Raw genomic sequence first — 15,860 nt, forward strand, 5'->3', positions numbered from 1 at the left:
TGTTTTTATATGGGGCACAGATGTAAACCCACAGATGAGTTGTGCTTCTCTTGCCTTGTGCAGTGGAATATGAGCTTGACCAAGAGCTCCCATTCCTGTATCCATACTGACAAGCCAGCTGGCATCTCCTATGGCATTAGCCAAGGTGCCAACAAATGTCAACAACAGTGGCCTAAGTCAGCATTAAATTATCTGAATTATGTCAGACAAAATTATCTGAAATCCATGGTCAAAACCCAGACTGAGTTTAGTTTGATGAGGTGTGAGTATAGCAAAAGTGGACTTACCTTGATGTTAAACTGGTAAAGTTCTCACACTATCAACAGTCTGGCCTTAGTGGCACAGATCATCTGCAGCACTTTGTGATTTGAGGGGCATCAGCTTTCATCTCATATTGCTTGGGGTCATTTGTTTTTATTCTGTCTCTAGGTGATGGCTCTGAGTGTCGTGTAAGTGTCTGTTGTGTGGGTCATCTATTGTCTCTAGGCTATTTATTTTTCACTATTTTTTGATGGCAACAGACAGTTCTCAGTCATGCTGCATGTGAGTAATGTTCTTGTTTGATTTTTGTTATTTCTCTTTTCCCATTTCAACATTTTAACTATTTATTTATTTATTTTCCTGTTCTGTCTCATTAATTTGCACAAATTTCTTCTTTATGTTTAGGAATGCTGTCTAGTCTGTAACATAGTAAGCTGGATATCTGGCCTAAAAATTGCTAGAAAAAAAAAATTCTGGACAAAGATTCTCTTTTGTCTTTTTTTGGGACCTGAAGTATTCTCTGAAGTATTCAGGGCTAAGCGTTCTCATGTTCTGATGGTAAGAACAATTCAAAAAGATTGGAGCAGTGGGTTCTCATGTGTGTTTCAGCACATGTAGTCTGAATGACAGAGAGCTTCAGAAGACTCAGACATCTGCATCTGTTCATCTTTGATATCAAAGAACCCTGGTCAGAACCCAAGATTTCATAGAATTGAGTGAACCAGAGTGCTTCCAGGTCTGCACATTTCGCTCATTAACAAAGCCTTTTACTAAGGTCTTTCATGTGCCAGCAGCAGATCAAGAAAGAAATACACGGGAACAAACCTTGTGGTATGACTTTTCATATTTACAGTTTTCATGAAGTCAGTAGCACAATTCAGGTGGCTTAAGGATAGTAAGGAAAGGATTAATGGGAGCATGATCTACATCATAGACTACATAGACTATAATAATGGCTCCAGTCATTCTTTTGAAATGGATTTTTTTAATATGTCAGCCACATGGTTTCATAACTGAAATATCCACAGGGGAGAAAATCCTTAAGAGAAGCATGAGGATGCACAGCTGTTTTGGAAATGGCTATAAATAAAAATGTCTTAATTCTTTTAGCTATACATTTGAAAGAGGTCAAAGCTGCAGTGAAAATTTATAGGACAATAAGGAAAACACTCAAGATTAATAAAGGTGGGTTTCCATTTTCCTAAGCTGTAGAGAAAAAAAGGCATAGAAACTTAGCAGTCAATATATTTCACAGTGCTGAGTAAACAGTAAAAAAGAAAATGTAATTTGCTCATAGCAATTTCATTGCAGAAAAGATCATGGAAAGGGTATTTTTTTTTTAATTTATAAATATATGTGCATATATAGGAAAATTTATAGACTGCATTTCAAATACTGATGAATGTATACAAATGCTACGTAGATATTTGAATGAATATCTTTTCAAGAGAATAAAAAATTGTTTTCAACAGATACAGTTCCATTTATAAATAAAGTACTAATGTAAAAAGCACCAAACAGTTGCTGGGATTTGAGAATGTAAAGGTGCATGTGTTAGAGGAGAGGAAGTATCTTTCAATCTGTCCCATATTCATGTCCTGTGCTGATATTTCTGTGAAGCCTATAGATAATGTACAGTTAGAAGTTCCAGTCTTCATATATGCCTGGAAAGCCATGTCCTTTCAACTTATCTCCTATTCACATGGATGTTGATGATTTACAGAAAGTTTTTAGAAGGTTCCTTAGTATCTTGGATCATCCATGTTTCTTGTCTCTTGAAAGTAATGTGCCACAGAAAGGCTTTGACAAGCTGATGCTGAATATTAATTCATATTCATGATGTGCTTGCATAGGATTTTTCTTTGTAGAGTGTGAAGAAAAGTATAATCTAATGCATAGACTGAATGAGACATGCATCTCTCCTTGAACAAAATAAAATAAAACAGAAAAGAAAGCAATTCTGACTCATCTGGTGGAGGTAGACAAAAGTGGAATACTGGACGTAATGGGAAATTTCTGACAACTGACAACTACCATCTTCTCCAGCTGCAGTACGCTTCACAAAACTCTTGCATCCTCACTAATGGCCTGCTTTGTCAGCTTAGCATTCAGATGAAGTATATTAGGAGCCCCTCACATTGCTTGGGAAAACTCAGATCCCTAATAGGAGAAAGGGAAATTGTTCCTCTTCCTTTTCTTTACCCAACAACTAAACAGCTGGAGCCCTCAGCTGGCTTAGGGAAGAGTTGACTTCCTGAAGTGATTTGAAGGCATAATGCCTGTCACTTAAAGCCATCTGCACAGGTCAGCTAAGCTGTGTTTACAATACAAAACACAGTGATTCTGGGGCAGAAGAACATAGATCAGAATTTGAAGAAGAAATGGCGTCCCTAAGGATGGATAAATGTTATTTTCCTCTTCTTTACCTGCTGCTGAAACATCTTAACTTTTTTTACTTGAGGGCATGATCCGAGTATAGTGAATCTAAGCATCTCTTCTTTTATCTGCTTCCTCCTTTCCAAAAATGCTGTCCCAGTTTCCACTCCCATACATATGAATAACTTGGTTAGAAAAGATGTCAAGGATGAGGAGAGCTGCTTATTATCCTCTTCTCCACCAGTGATTCTTGATACCAGCTGCCACTGTGACATTGACACCGTGGGATCAAATATGATGAACCACAAGGTGCCACTTTAACTGTCACTTCACATTCCTGGAGTCTTCATACATTTACTCATGTTTATTTATAAGATACATTTCCTGTTTCTATATTGGCACTGATTTTATACTGCCTGCAACTGAACATTGCCTGTCAAAATGCATCTCTCCTTTCCTAAGTATATCATGGTGAATACCATTTTCATTACCTAGAAAATGATTGTTTCAGTCTATGGAAGCAAATATCTATTGTATTCTCATTTATCCCCTAGTCCAATCAACAACCTCATCATTTTCCCCTTTTCAGTCTAGCAGATACTCTTCCATGTGGCTCAGAGGTAATTTCCAGATTTCCTTGACTGATCTTCAAATCACCTGACCATCTGTTTCAGATTTAAATATCCCAAGATACAGTCAATCTAACTACGTAAGGTATGTTGTAAATTATGTTCAGAGATATCCTTTAAATCATCTGTTGATGGTTTTTTGTTTGTTTTGTTATTATGATTGTTAACTATTCCATATGTAGATCTATAATTGACTTTAGAATCTGTAAACACTTTATTATCTGGAAGAAAAAGCTCAGTGCTGAAATAATGTGGATGATGGCAACTGACGAATCAGTGCCTGAAGCAGACTCATAGACAGATAAGTACAGAGGGATTAGTTAATAGTATCTCACACGGAATTGTTGAGATTGGTAATTGTGATATTCCAGCTGGAGCTATGTTGCACCAGGCTGACAAACAACAAACCATTTCCACATTCCATAAGAAGTAAATCAATTTAAAAGAAAGAATAAACCTTGACTTGGTGTTCATAAGTATGCATGCTTCTGTTAGGAGTGCAATATACAAATTAGGAATTGTATTGAGCCTGAAACAGATGATCTTCTAATATCCCTTCTGGAATTACCTATCTAAGACACTGTAGATCTTTTTATTTTCTTCTTTAAGGTTCCTGAAATTGGTTGATTTAGACTTTTATTATTGCCCTCAGAAAACATTATTTTCTAATGAATATTAAACTTTATCCAAGTGCATAAGCTCAGTTGGTTTTAAATGAAAAGTTTAAACATACGGAAAATCAGAATAGGTATTTCTTCTACCAGAGAAGTGCAATGCAAGGATTACTGGGCCACAGTTAGTCAGAAAAACTGTTAGGAACTTTTCACTCCTGAATAAGATATGGTAAGAAAATTTGTTCTGCTATCTCCACAGTCCTCTATGGAGAGAATCAAGACACCATTCTCCACAGCAGTTAATCTGAGACCCACACAAAACTTAAAATTTACTTTATATAGCTAAAAGAAAACATCAAATCTTTGTGAGGCTATTGTTAGGTGCCCCTTGGCTCCGAAGTAGACTTATCTAATGAGTATTCAGACTGAAGAAACACAATTTCAAAAGCATTTATTGTTTTCCGTGCAGGCTGAGCTCTGCTGCACACAATCATTTGTGTGGAGAACTTATGAATAAGAACAGCACTTATGGATCCAGGGGGATCCAACGAGTGCAGAGTCAGCGAAGAATGACCTGCTGAGTGTGTTTGCTTTGTAACCACCATTAAAAATATGCAGCAGCATGAGATGCCGATCCAAAACAGAAATGGCTTCCTCTAACCATTCAGATAATACTTCTAAGATGAACAGAAGTTTGCCTTTTAATGACACGTTTGGGATGAATTCTGGTTTTCTGTTTTTGCTGGAATGTGTTTGCTTTGATTCTATTCCAGCCTAATTTTTTCTTTTTTTCTTTTCCAGTTCCAATAACATGAAAAAAAATAATAATGTACTGTACATATTTCCTACTTTTCTCCTTTTATTCACAGCAGGGCTTGTTATCCTTGCACACTGACCAGTAAAATCAGTACCATGTCTGATATGTCTTGCTACAGCCCACATACCATATTCTTCCATGATGCAGAAATTGAGCTCACCAACATCAAGACAAGAGCAGGTGATTTCTCTGCTTGTGAATAGAATGATGAGGGTGGGAACCCCTGTCTGGCACTACAATCCTTTCTAGCACTGCAAATCCAGAGAAAACATCAGTCTTTTCACAGGAACTTGCTTGAGGGTCTTCTAAAGTATTGGTCAGCTAATCAGGTTTTATCATACTTACCCTCATTCTGTGTGATTTGCCACAAGAATATGAGTTGGTGTGTTTTGTGCATGACAAGTCTCCTCATAAAGCCAGAACAAGGCTTGATTTAATTGATAAAGGTGATTAGGAGTAGTGTAGATCTAAAACCCATAGCTGTATACCTTCTAATTTAAACCTAGAAGTGTGAGTTGTATTTTATCTTTTCCTGAATCTTTAATTTCTGTTCTCCAACACACCACTGTGTTGAACTCCAGTGGTGTTGAGCTCCAGTGTTGGAGCTACACCATTAAGTAAATTGTGGGATTTGAACTTTAACTGAGTTTGATATTAAGCTGCAATTCACTTAGCCTGGTCTCTACAGGATTTCATACTACACATTGTGTTGCCCTTCTTTAACATACTTTTGGTGGCCTCACTCCCTCTTCAAAGGCTCCTTCAGCATTCACCTATGATTTCTGGTCAAAATCAAGCATATGATTCACAATTACAACTATGCAAATTGTCTATCTTACACACAAAAACTTGTCAAAATAAACTGAATCAATAAGAGAACTACTGTCTTTTTTCAATCTTCTCCCTCATTGGAGTGCTAACAACCTTCTTTATAGTGCTGATATTCAGCACTAAAAATGACTGATCATGCAAGAACTTTGATATTTGGATAGATTGATCCCTTTGGCAAGAAAGACTGGAAATGGCTACTAAATTCAGAAGTTTTTCCTGGCAGAGGATAGAGGACTATTAAATAGACATCTGGACAAACAAATGGAGAAATAGTGTGATCTGTGGACAAGCAAGCTGAAGTTTTAGATTGCTTTTATTTTTTATTTATATTTTTGTAAAAATTTCATTTCTTGATGCTTTTCATGTGTTAATATCAGCCAGCAATACATTCTGAGGTTTCGTGGACAGGGTTTCAGTCAGAGTTTCACTGACAGTAACTTTGGAACAACTCTTCCAAGTTCATCAGAAAGATGCAGAAGGATACAATTATGCAAGAAATCCTTTTGGGATTTCTCTAGTTCTCTAAAGCAAGAGAAGAGAGAAGTGGAACATTGTGGGGATTGGTTATGTGCCAGAGGAGAATGGTTCAGTTCTGCAGACATGAAGGATCTGCTTTGGAGAGATGCATCTCAGCCACAGATGTATGTATGTCTGGGATGATAAATTAGTTACAGAAGATAAAACTGCTTTTAATATCCCCTTAAAAGCAAAAATCCTCACAAGCTTGGCTTGTAAGGCATACACAGGAGTTGGACTCAATGATTCTTATGAGTCCCTTCCAACTCAGGATATTATATGATTCTGAGATAAGTTGTCTTCTTATTTAGGAATCTGAATACAAGGAAATGGGAGCTAGTCCATGTGAGTGAAGAATGAGTTTGAGTACATTGTCATTCTAGTTGTCCTCTGATCCCATTGCTTGAAAATCTCTTTCAAGCCCATCAAATTCGTGGCCCTCGGAGCAAAGATTTTTGAAGTGTTTCTGTATTAGGCACTTTCCTAATTACATTTGCTTGATCATATTGAATCTTCCTGAAAGATTTATGTGTAAATTATTAGAAGTTGCATATTCTTCACTGTGGCGTAGTTCTGAATACATTTTTGTTCTGAAGAGTTTTAGGTTTGAGTTACAGTTTAGGGAATAAATGTTCTTCAGTAAGAAAAACAGCAACTTCAAAACAAGGTTTTGTTTATATTCAGTCCTTTCTTCAAGAAATTCACTTGTGCTTTTGTAACTTTCGTATCTTGTAGATGACACAGTTTCAAAGAACTGTGATAGCTTTGTGACTAGAGCGAATTCAAAGGAATGGTGGAGGGTAGGGTAAGAGATCTGGGCTGAGAAGGAAAAAGTGTTCAGCCTTGAATTTTTACCTTCCAGATGTTTTAACTCAGTAAATTGAAAAACTTCTATTGTTTTCATCATCTTTTAAATGAAACTGAAGCTGCTGAGTTTTTATTTCAGTGAAAGACTAAACAATGCTGTAGTCACATTTCATAAAAAATCAGCACTTTGAAACACTTGTTGTTTTTAATTTTCCAAAAGGAGAGCAGATAAAATTATTGGTGCTGACATTCAGTGTGCATATCCTCCCTTCTTTTTAGAAAGTTCAGCATTCAATTTTGATGATTCATAACACTTTTAGCACACATTAACATTTATTTCTGGGCTAGACCTCTTTCTAGACTTCTGTACTTCATAGTTTCATGTTTTGGAATGTATGTAGGAGCTACATCCTACAAGAAGCTGTCTTGGGAAATGTTTAGGGACACAACCATCAGAGTGACACCTGGTTTTAATCTGTTGATTTCTAGATATTCTCCTTGAGTTGAAGCATCTTTTTTGCACTCAGATATTCTCTTCACTAATTTGACAGCCAGGAGAGACTGAAGTGAGAACAGAGTTGATGAGACTAATTTGCTGTCAAAATGTATTTGGAAATAAAGGTGATTGTTTTAGGGTTTTATTAATTTTACTCTTGTAAAATATCTCTTGAAGTGTGAATATGTTGATGGCTACTCATCTTAGTACATATGGTTACGCTAACACTCTTCAGACGGGAGTATAACTTCAGAATGGATAAAGGAGTTAACAACAGTGACAGGGCTAGAGGAGTTCGAAAATACTATTCATGAATATGCATTTATTTCCGTGAGCAGGTCCTCAATCACAGTAAGACCAAATGAGCTGCAGTCTTCAGTATCCATTAAAAGGATGGTTCTTTTGACCACTATTTTTATAAGCAGTTTTAAAAACTTTACAACTCTGGCTACTAAAAATGGACTTCCAACCAACATAATCTCAGAAATTAAATACAGGATTTGGTTTTTTTAAAACCTTCTTTCATGCTGTTATTATTTTATGACAAGAATGTACTGCTTTTTTATTTCATCTATGAAACTGTTTTTGAGAGCATTTCAGCTTTTTGCGCTTGATGATATACTAAAATACCTTCATTTGCATTTATTCAAAAATGGGTTCTCTTAAATAAAAGGTATTATGCTAGAATAATAATAATAAAAAAGACTTTTCTCAGTAAGACATATTTATCACTACAGAGTGCGTAAGTGAAAGATAAACCATTAAATGCATGTCCTCAGAAATGCAAATATCAGACTTTTTTTTCTATATTTATCAGTTTGTAACTGTACCTATCCAATATTCATGAAAGGCCAAGATGTCAGCATCAGTTAGATTGCATATTTAAACTTTGCAATACTTAGTGCACAAAACTTGAAACATTCTCTGAAAGAGCAAGAAGGATTTAAAGAACAAGGAAATGGGTGAGTACAGGGTCAAAAATCCTACCCTGAGGCACATAGGTACTGTATGCTACAGCTCTGTCAGACCCAATTGTGCATGCCAATAGTGTCCTTCACTTATAACACTTCAAGTCTGCATTTATACCAGCCATTACACATTCAAATAAATGCAGTGTGAGGCCCCATATATATATTCCAATCTCACATTTCATATTCAGAAAAACACACATTTATTATTAATATTGATAATGAGATATTAAGCTGTCACAGGAGATTGTGATGAACAGTATCAAGGCAAGTCTATTGCTAGCATCCACAGAGGAATTTCTGCCAAGTAAATGTAATGAGGAAACTTGGGGAAAAAAGGAAATGAAGCAACAGAACATGGTAGTGTGAAGGGTGTGTGGGCTGGGAATGCTATCTTGGGAGTTCACCAGTTCTGCTAGTAAAGATGCAAAGTTTAACCTGTCATTTTTTTTTTTTGGTAGATTTTCTTTTGAAATGAATATCATGCTCATTATCGGTGCCAAACTGACAGCCCTCAAGACTGAAGTTCCCTCTTAAAAAATCAGGTGCAGCAAGCAGGAGCAATAGGAACTTTTTCACACATGCCTCATAAGTCTTAACACTGACCAAGCAAGGATGATCCATGAGGACAGGTTGAGAGAGCTGGGCAGTTCAGCCTGGAGAAGGGAAGGCTCCAAGGCGACTTGATAGGGGCCCTTCAGTATCTAAAAGGGGGCTTTAAGAAAGAAAAGGATAAAGTTCTTAGCAGGGTTTGCTATGACAGGGCAAGGGGGAAATGGTTTAAAACTAAAGGAGTGGAGATTTATATTGGATATAGGGAAGATATTCTTTACAATAAGAGTTGTGAGGCACTGGAACAGGTTGCCCAGAGATGTGGTGGATGCCTTATCCCTGGAGACATTCATGGTCAGGCTGGATGGTGCCCTGAGCAACCTGATCTAGCTGTAGGTGTCCCTGTTCATTGCAGGGGAGTTGGACTAGATGACTTCTAAAGGTCCTTTCCAATTCAAATGATTCTATGATACTATGCAAAGTAGTTAAAATTTATCTTAACTCCCAGTAATTTATTCAGTAGCAAACAGACTTTCAGGATTTTTCTACTCTTGGAAATGGATTCAGATAATCACATTTCTCTTGGGTCATTAAGCATTTCATAGAAAGGAGTAACATTTTCCTTATCTTATCATCAATGAGTGATCCTATCTTTAACACTGTGAGGCTCACCAAATTTACCACCATCTTTTTACCAAAATCTCAGGTGATAATTTAGTTTCTAATAGCCTTTAAGAGCCTCATAAGGAAGGATCTTAAAGAAAAAAGTGAATGAAGCTTACTATGGGCACAACTGCATTCCAGTGAATAGAATCATAGAATCATTAGGGTTGGAAAAGACCACTAAGATCATCAAATCCAACCATCAATCCATTCCCACCATGCCCACTGTAACGTGTCCCTGAGTGTCACATCTCCACATTTCATGAACACCTCCAGGACTCCACTAAGTCTCTGGGCAGCTGATTCCATTCTTTCAGAGATGAAATTTTTCCTAATAAGTCTTAAAGCTCCCAGCAGTGTATGCTACTTGTTGTTCAGATTTCTTATGTCCTAATATCTTTTTATCTTGCTTTTTCTCAAATATTGTCTCCCAGTACCCAAATTCCATTTATCTGTTAAACTCTTGTTAGTTTGCTTTTCTGTACTGTAACTGAATTGTCTGGTTTTCAGGTCTAGTTTGTTCACTTCATAATAGAAAGCAAAACAGGAGGAAAGCTCAACAGCTCATCTATTTCATACCTCTGTTCCATGGAGGTATCAGTTTTATCTAGTCCATCCCTCAGTGGATAGTCATTAAGACATTGTCAAAAGCTTCTACAGAGTAAAAAATCTTTGTTGTAAGAATGACCTTCCATAAAAGATTGTACTATATATATAATACAGCCAATAGACCTAATAAGATAGACTTCTATCCCAATTTAAATCAGTACATTTCTCAGATAGATGGGAAGATACAGCAATATGTGAAGGCTGAGACTGTGACTAGCAGTGGTTAGACTCGGGAAAGAAAGGGAAATGAGAATTCTGATTATCTTTTTAATACTCTAATAAACACTTTTAGAATGGGGATATGATATTGATTCATTTGTCATCCCTGCCTCATTCATCAAGTGTGTGCAGCCATGTGGAGAAACTTAGACAGACTCAGCTCAGCATTAAAATGGACTTCTGACCATAGTGGTGCTCAAATATTAGGATGTGATGTCCTTGCTTCTTAGGGACCTAGAGGATAGTTTATACTGAAATTCAAACAGTTGTTCCAAATGAAGTTTGTCTGTCCCTGTAGTATGAATTACTGCTGCTAGTACTCTTAAATTCTACAGCCTCATAGAAGTCCCAAATAGAAGGCAGCACACAATCTCTCACTGACCAAAGATATCTTCCAAGCCACAACTCTGCTCCAATATATTACAGCAACAACAGACGTTGCCTTTGCTCCTCTACAAACCAGCACTGGCAGAAGTTAGGTCATTAAGCAAATTCACAGAGTGCAAATATGGAGAACAGGAGCATCCCTGGAAGGGGTCCAGATCACAGAGCAATAAAACATCAAAAATCAGAGCTAGCTGTCTCAGTGTTGAAGTAATTTCTTCATACAGGTTTTATCACAAAACAGATGAAGTCAGTGACGATATCTTGATAGCCTCTCGAGAGAAACTGTGTGGAGGTATAGATGATGGAAGGCGAGGATCAGAATGCCATGAGGCTTTGTGGGCAGCATTCAATATTCTTTCTGTTTACAACATTGTAAATGCAGCCAGATTGGAAACAGTGGTATGGGAACAGGTACTTGACAGTCACTCTGTCTTTCCATTCTTTATGCTTTTCTGGTTAGAGAAGATGCTAAATTTATGTTTTTAAATGTACACAGAGATTTCTCATAGTTACATTTTCAAGTAAAAGGAAAAAAGAAGCAAAATACAAAATTGTCAATCCCCAAAATTCTTCCTAAACTCTCATTGTGATGTATTGCCCTGGGAAAGCCTGCCAGACCATTTAACAGCTTTATTGTTTGATCCTGGGAGCTCAATTTGTTATTTACTGATCCTTCTCTTGTCACTCCTCATGAGCACCAATCTGCTTATATTATTCCTATCAGGTTCTCAAGCACACATCGGTTCAAAAATCAATCCCACCGTAGATCCATCATTTCTGTCCCCTTTTTGGGCTACATGTCTCAAGTGCTAATTTGCCAGTTGTGGACAAATGCTGACTACAGTGCTACCTTCTTTTTCAGCATGAGGAAAGAAAAGCTTTTCCTCTTGTTTCTCCAGCCAAAGTACCCTAATAAATTGATGGTATGGATGAATAAATGCATATATCTTTCCAACAGTACAGAGTTCCCTGTGGTATTTTTATTTACGTTCTCTGAATTTTCAAATAGTTTTACCACTCCTCTGGGGAGGTGGTTCTTCGAAACATTCATCAAGATTTGTTTAAATTATCCTCATCTTATACTACCCTGAGCTTAATTTCATCTGATTACTTATGCTTTAAAGTGATATTTAAAATCATTCTCATCTTCTTGTTTATTTCCTCTATAATGCATATTTAGCCAAGATTCAAAATTCTTAGTTTATTCATTTTTCTTATTGTTCATTTATTTCTCCAAGTTTTTAATACGCTTTTGGGTAACTCTTTAGATTATAGTCTTTTTTCACACTCCCACACGTATCAGTATGGATGGCAAAGGATATTTATCTAAGTACTGGCTTGTTTTTTTCTGCCATACCTCATTGCTAGCTCTTCTACATTTTTTTTGGTCACCTTTCTTAGAGTTATATTTTCCAGGTTACTCTTCTTTCATGTAGTACTGAATAGATACATTATAGCTTCGTAATTTGTGTTTCCTGTTTTGTTCTGTTTTCCTATTCATACTTTCCAAATTTCTTAATTCAGGTCATTTTGATCTTTTCTCCTATTTTTCTTTGATGTTCATAAATCATTTACTCCTTTTAAAGGCTACCACTGTGCTAAGTTTTGTAAATAAAAATGGAAAAAAAAAAAAAAAAGGCCTTGCCATAAAGAAAATTCATTCTAGGCCAGTAACAAAACAAAACACAGAAAAACAAAACCAGAAAAAATCAGCCAGGGAAAGAGAACAATTTAGCAGTGAGGGCAGATGAGAGTGAGTCACATATTCTGCTTTGAAGAGGTTTCCTGATTTCAGATCCTCGGTTGGAATGGAAGATGCAGATGAGACTTCACAGTTTTGCAGTTTAAAGGCTGACAGTTTAACGTCTGACCAGCTTCAGTTGTAAGGTTGGTCATGCACTATTTTATGCACTCCACATAAATACTTAATTCTAATTTAAAAAAAAAAAAACATTCTTGTGCTGCGTCATTGAAGATCTTCTGATATGATAAGAAACAACAAAAAACAAAACAAAACAACAACAACAAAAAACCACCCAGCATTGCACAGCAGTGAGACCCTACAAGGTCTTAATATGTGGATTGGAATTGAGAGGCACTTTATGGAAGAGTTACCTCATAGTAATTTTCCAAAGAAGGGTGGAAGGGAACAACCTGTTAGTCTGAAACAACCTTCCTTTACTTCTTAAGCTAAACTGCAACATATCTAACTTTCATACAAACTCATTAGGAACTGAGATTGGGAAAAATGAAATGGAGTAGTAATCCTTTAAGTTCACTTTTACAGTTCTAGAAATTTCTTAAATTACTTGCAAAAAATAGTGGCTAATATTTTGAGGATATGTCTCATTATTTTTTAAGGAAATACATTTATCTGAAAATCCTAAAGACTTACATACACACACACAAAGCATCCTAAAAACAAAGCAGTATTTTTCTTTCTAGACACAGCCTATACAGAAGCAAATCTTCTGACAAAACAAAAGTTTTCCTTAACTGACCTCTGCTGGAGCTGCTTTATTTTTGTCCTAAAAGACACTTTGGCAAGGACATTGCAGGTTACAAATTTTCTCTGTGATTCTTGTTCATTTCATGTCTCTCAACTGGCCATCCATTATTTATCACAGCACAATGTGTACCTGGGTGACCCTGAACAATAGGTAGAGCTTAAAGAAACAAAGCAGGATGTCTGCTTAGTGCATTTTTCAATCTCAGTACACTGCCTGGAAAAGTTATGGAAAACAGCAGAGATATCACTGTTCCCACAGAATCACAGGATGACAGAATGACTGAGGATGGGAGGGACTTCTGGATCCAACTGATTCAACTCCTGCTCAACGGAGTTGCCCAGAGAAGGTTGCCCAGGGCCATGTCCAGGTGGTTTTTGAAGATCTCCAAGGAGGAGACTCCACAATCTCTCTGGGCAATCTATGTCAATGATTGTCACCCACATAGTAGTGATTCCTGATGTTCAGCTGGAACCTGTTGTGTTCTAGTTTGTGGCCATTGGAAAGGAGCAGAGAGGCAAGGAGAGGCGGGGAAGGGAAGGGAAGGGAAGGGAAGGGAAGGGAAGGGAAGGGAAGGGAAGGGAAGGGAAGGGAAGGGAAGGGAAGGGAAGGGAAGGGAAGGGAAGGGAAGGGAAGGGAAGGGAAGGGAAGGGAAGGGAAGGGAAGGGAAGGGAAGGGAAGGGAAGGGAAGGGAAGGGAAGGGAAGGGAAGGGAAGGGAAGGGAAGGGAGGGGAGGGGAAGGGAGGGGAAGGGAGGGGAAGGGAAGGGAAGGGAAGGGAAGGGAAGGGAGGGGAAGGGAAGGGAAGGGAAGGGAAGGGAAGGGAAGGGAAGGGAAGGGAAGGGAAGGGAAGGGAAGGGAAGGGAAGGGAAGGGAAGGGAAGGGAAGGGAAGGGAAGGGAAGGGAAGGGAAGGGAAGGGAAGGGAAGGGAAGGGAAGGGAAGGGAAGGGAGGGAAGGGAGGGGAAGGGAGGGGAAGGGAAGGGAAGGGAAGGGAAGGGAAGGGAAGGGAAGGGAAGGGAAGGGAAGGGAAGGGAAGGGAAGGGAAGGGAAGGGAAGGGAAGGGAAGGGAAGGGAAGGGAAGGGAAGGGAAGGGAAGGGAAGGGAAGGGAAGGGAAGGGAAGGGAAGGGAAGGGAAGGGAAGGGAAGGGAAGGGAAGGGAAGGGAAGGGAAGGGAAGGGAAGGGAAGGGAGGGGAAGGGAGGGGAAGGGAGGGGAAGGGAGGGGAAGGGAAGGGAAGGGAAGGGAAGGGAAGGGAAGGGAAGGGAAGGGAAGGGAAGGGAAGGGAAGGGAAGGGAAGGGAAGGGAAGGGAAGGGAAGGGAAGGGAAGGATACAAGTGGTACAAGACAGACTGTATAACTTTTAACACTACTCTGCATTGCATTATGAGCTTGCACTCAGAACACAAAAAAGAAGGTATATCAGTAAGAACCTCATGTCCTCATGTGTTGTTTACTGCTGATCTAAATCAGTTTTGATGAAGTCAGTACATGATTGAAATTGGATTCCCAGGGAGCCTTTTTGCCAGAGGGTTCTCTTAGGTTTCTAAGGGCAGCACTGGGGTGTGTCTTGGTATAAAATGAAGTAATGAAGTCTATGTGATATGCTTCTTTTGAAACACAGCTCTTATGAAAAATGCAAGAGGAAGTGCTCTCCTTTTGTTCACTGCCAGTTCATCTAGTTTGCAGCTCGAGAAAGAGAGAGGATTATCTTGGGGTACTTTAATGTGTGGGAGCTTTTAAGTGGATATAGATTTGTTCTGTTTGTTCTGTTTGTTGTTGATATGCCAGAAGTTCTTGAAGCCTGAGAATGCTCTTTCCATGTTTTATTCAGGTTGTCATCAGTAATGAAATACAATTTAATTTTACTTTCCTATTATACTTTTCTCATATTACTACAAAAAAAAAGTTATGCAGAATATTTTTTTATCACTGCTCACAAACAAGGGAGCTTTAAAAGCAAATGTATGCAAAGAATTAATGTTTTTGCAGAAAGGCTTTAATTTATTATTTAGCTCTATTTCTCCAGTGAAAGCAAGAATATGGTTTTTATGAACATCATGGTACACTTAATTCTCAAAGACAATTCACATTAAAAATAAATTGTAAAATCCCAGTAGGATTCAGCGTGTTGACACATTTTAGATTAATGATGATAATGTTGATGGCTACTAACTTTTAAATACATAAGTTAGATTGCAGAAAAGTGATTAGCAAGAGTTATGTTAAAGAAAAGCAGAAAAAGACATTCCTTGAGACAGTTAGCCTTGTTTCTTGAAGATGGGACCTCAATACTTCTTCACTTATGCTGTTGCTAAGACTCTTTCCAAATAAAATTCTTCTTAAAATTCAAGCATCACTTTGGAAAAAGATTGCAAATATATTTTTCCAAAAATCTATCAGGTCTGGATATCTGTTGCTGCCCCTATTTCTGTGGCAACTGGTTAGTCTCTCATTGCCTAGTCTGCTAAAGTTTGCACTCTTTTAACCCTTTACATCAACTTGGTGTCCAGCCAGGATGCAGCAATGTGCATTTGGCACAGAAGAAACTGCTGCACTGGTTTATGTTGTTCAGAGCTGCTGCAGTTACCAGTCAGACTTCATTTAAACTTG

The 15,860-nt window shown here is 37.9% G+C and overlaps 1 long non-coding RNA gene across 1 annotated transcript in view; it reads left to right on the top strand.

Annotated features, from left to right (window-relative positions):
• Window positions 1-442: 442 nt before the first annotated feature.
• Window positions 443-15,860, top strand: part of LOC128090872 (uncharacterized) — a 34,551-nt gene continuing 19,133 nt past the window's right edge. The window contains exons 1-2 of the long non-coding RNA XR_008211129.1: window positions 443-543; window positions 13,514-13,622. This is a non-coding gene — a long non-coding RNA (uncharacterized LOC128090872). The remainder of the gene's footprint in view (window positions 544-13,513; window positions 13,623-15,860) is intronic.

This window comes from Tympanuchus pallidicinctus, unplaced genomic scaffold, assembly GCF_026119805.1.
Source record: "Tympanuchus pallidicinctus isolate F22 unplaced genomic scaffold, pur_lepc_1.0 scaffold5, whole genome shotgun sequence".
Classification (NCBI taxonomy): Eukaryota; Metazoa; Chordata; class Aves; order Galliformes; family Phasianidae; genus Tympanuchus; species Tympanuchus pallidicinctus.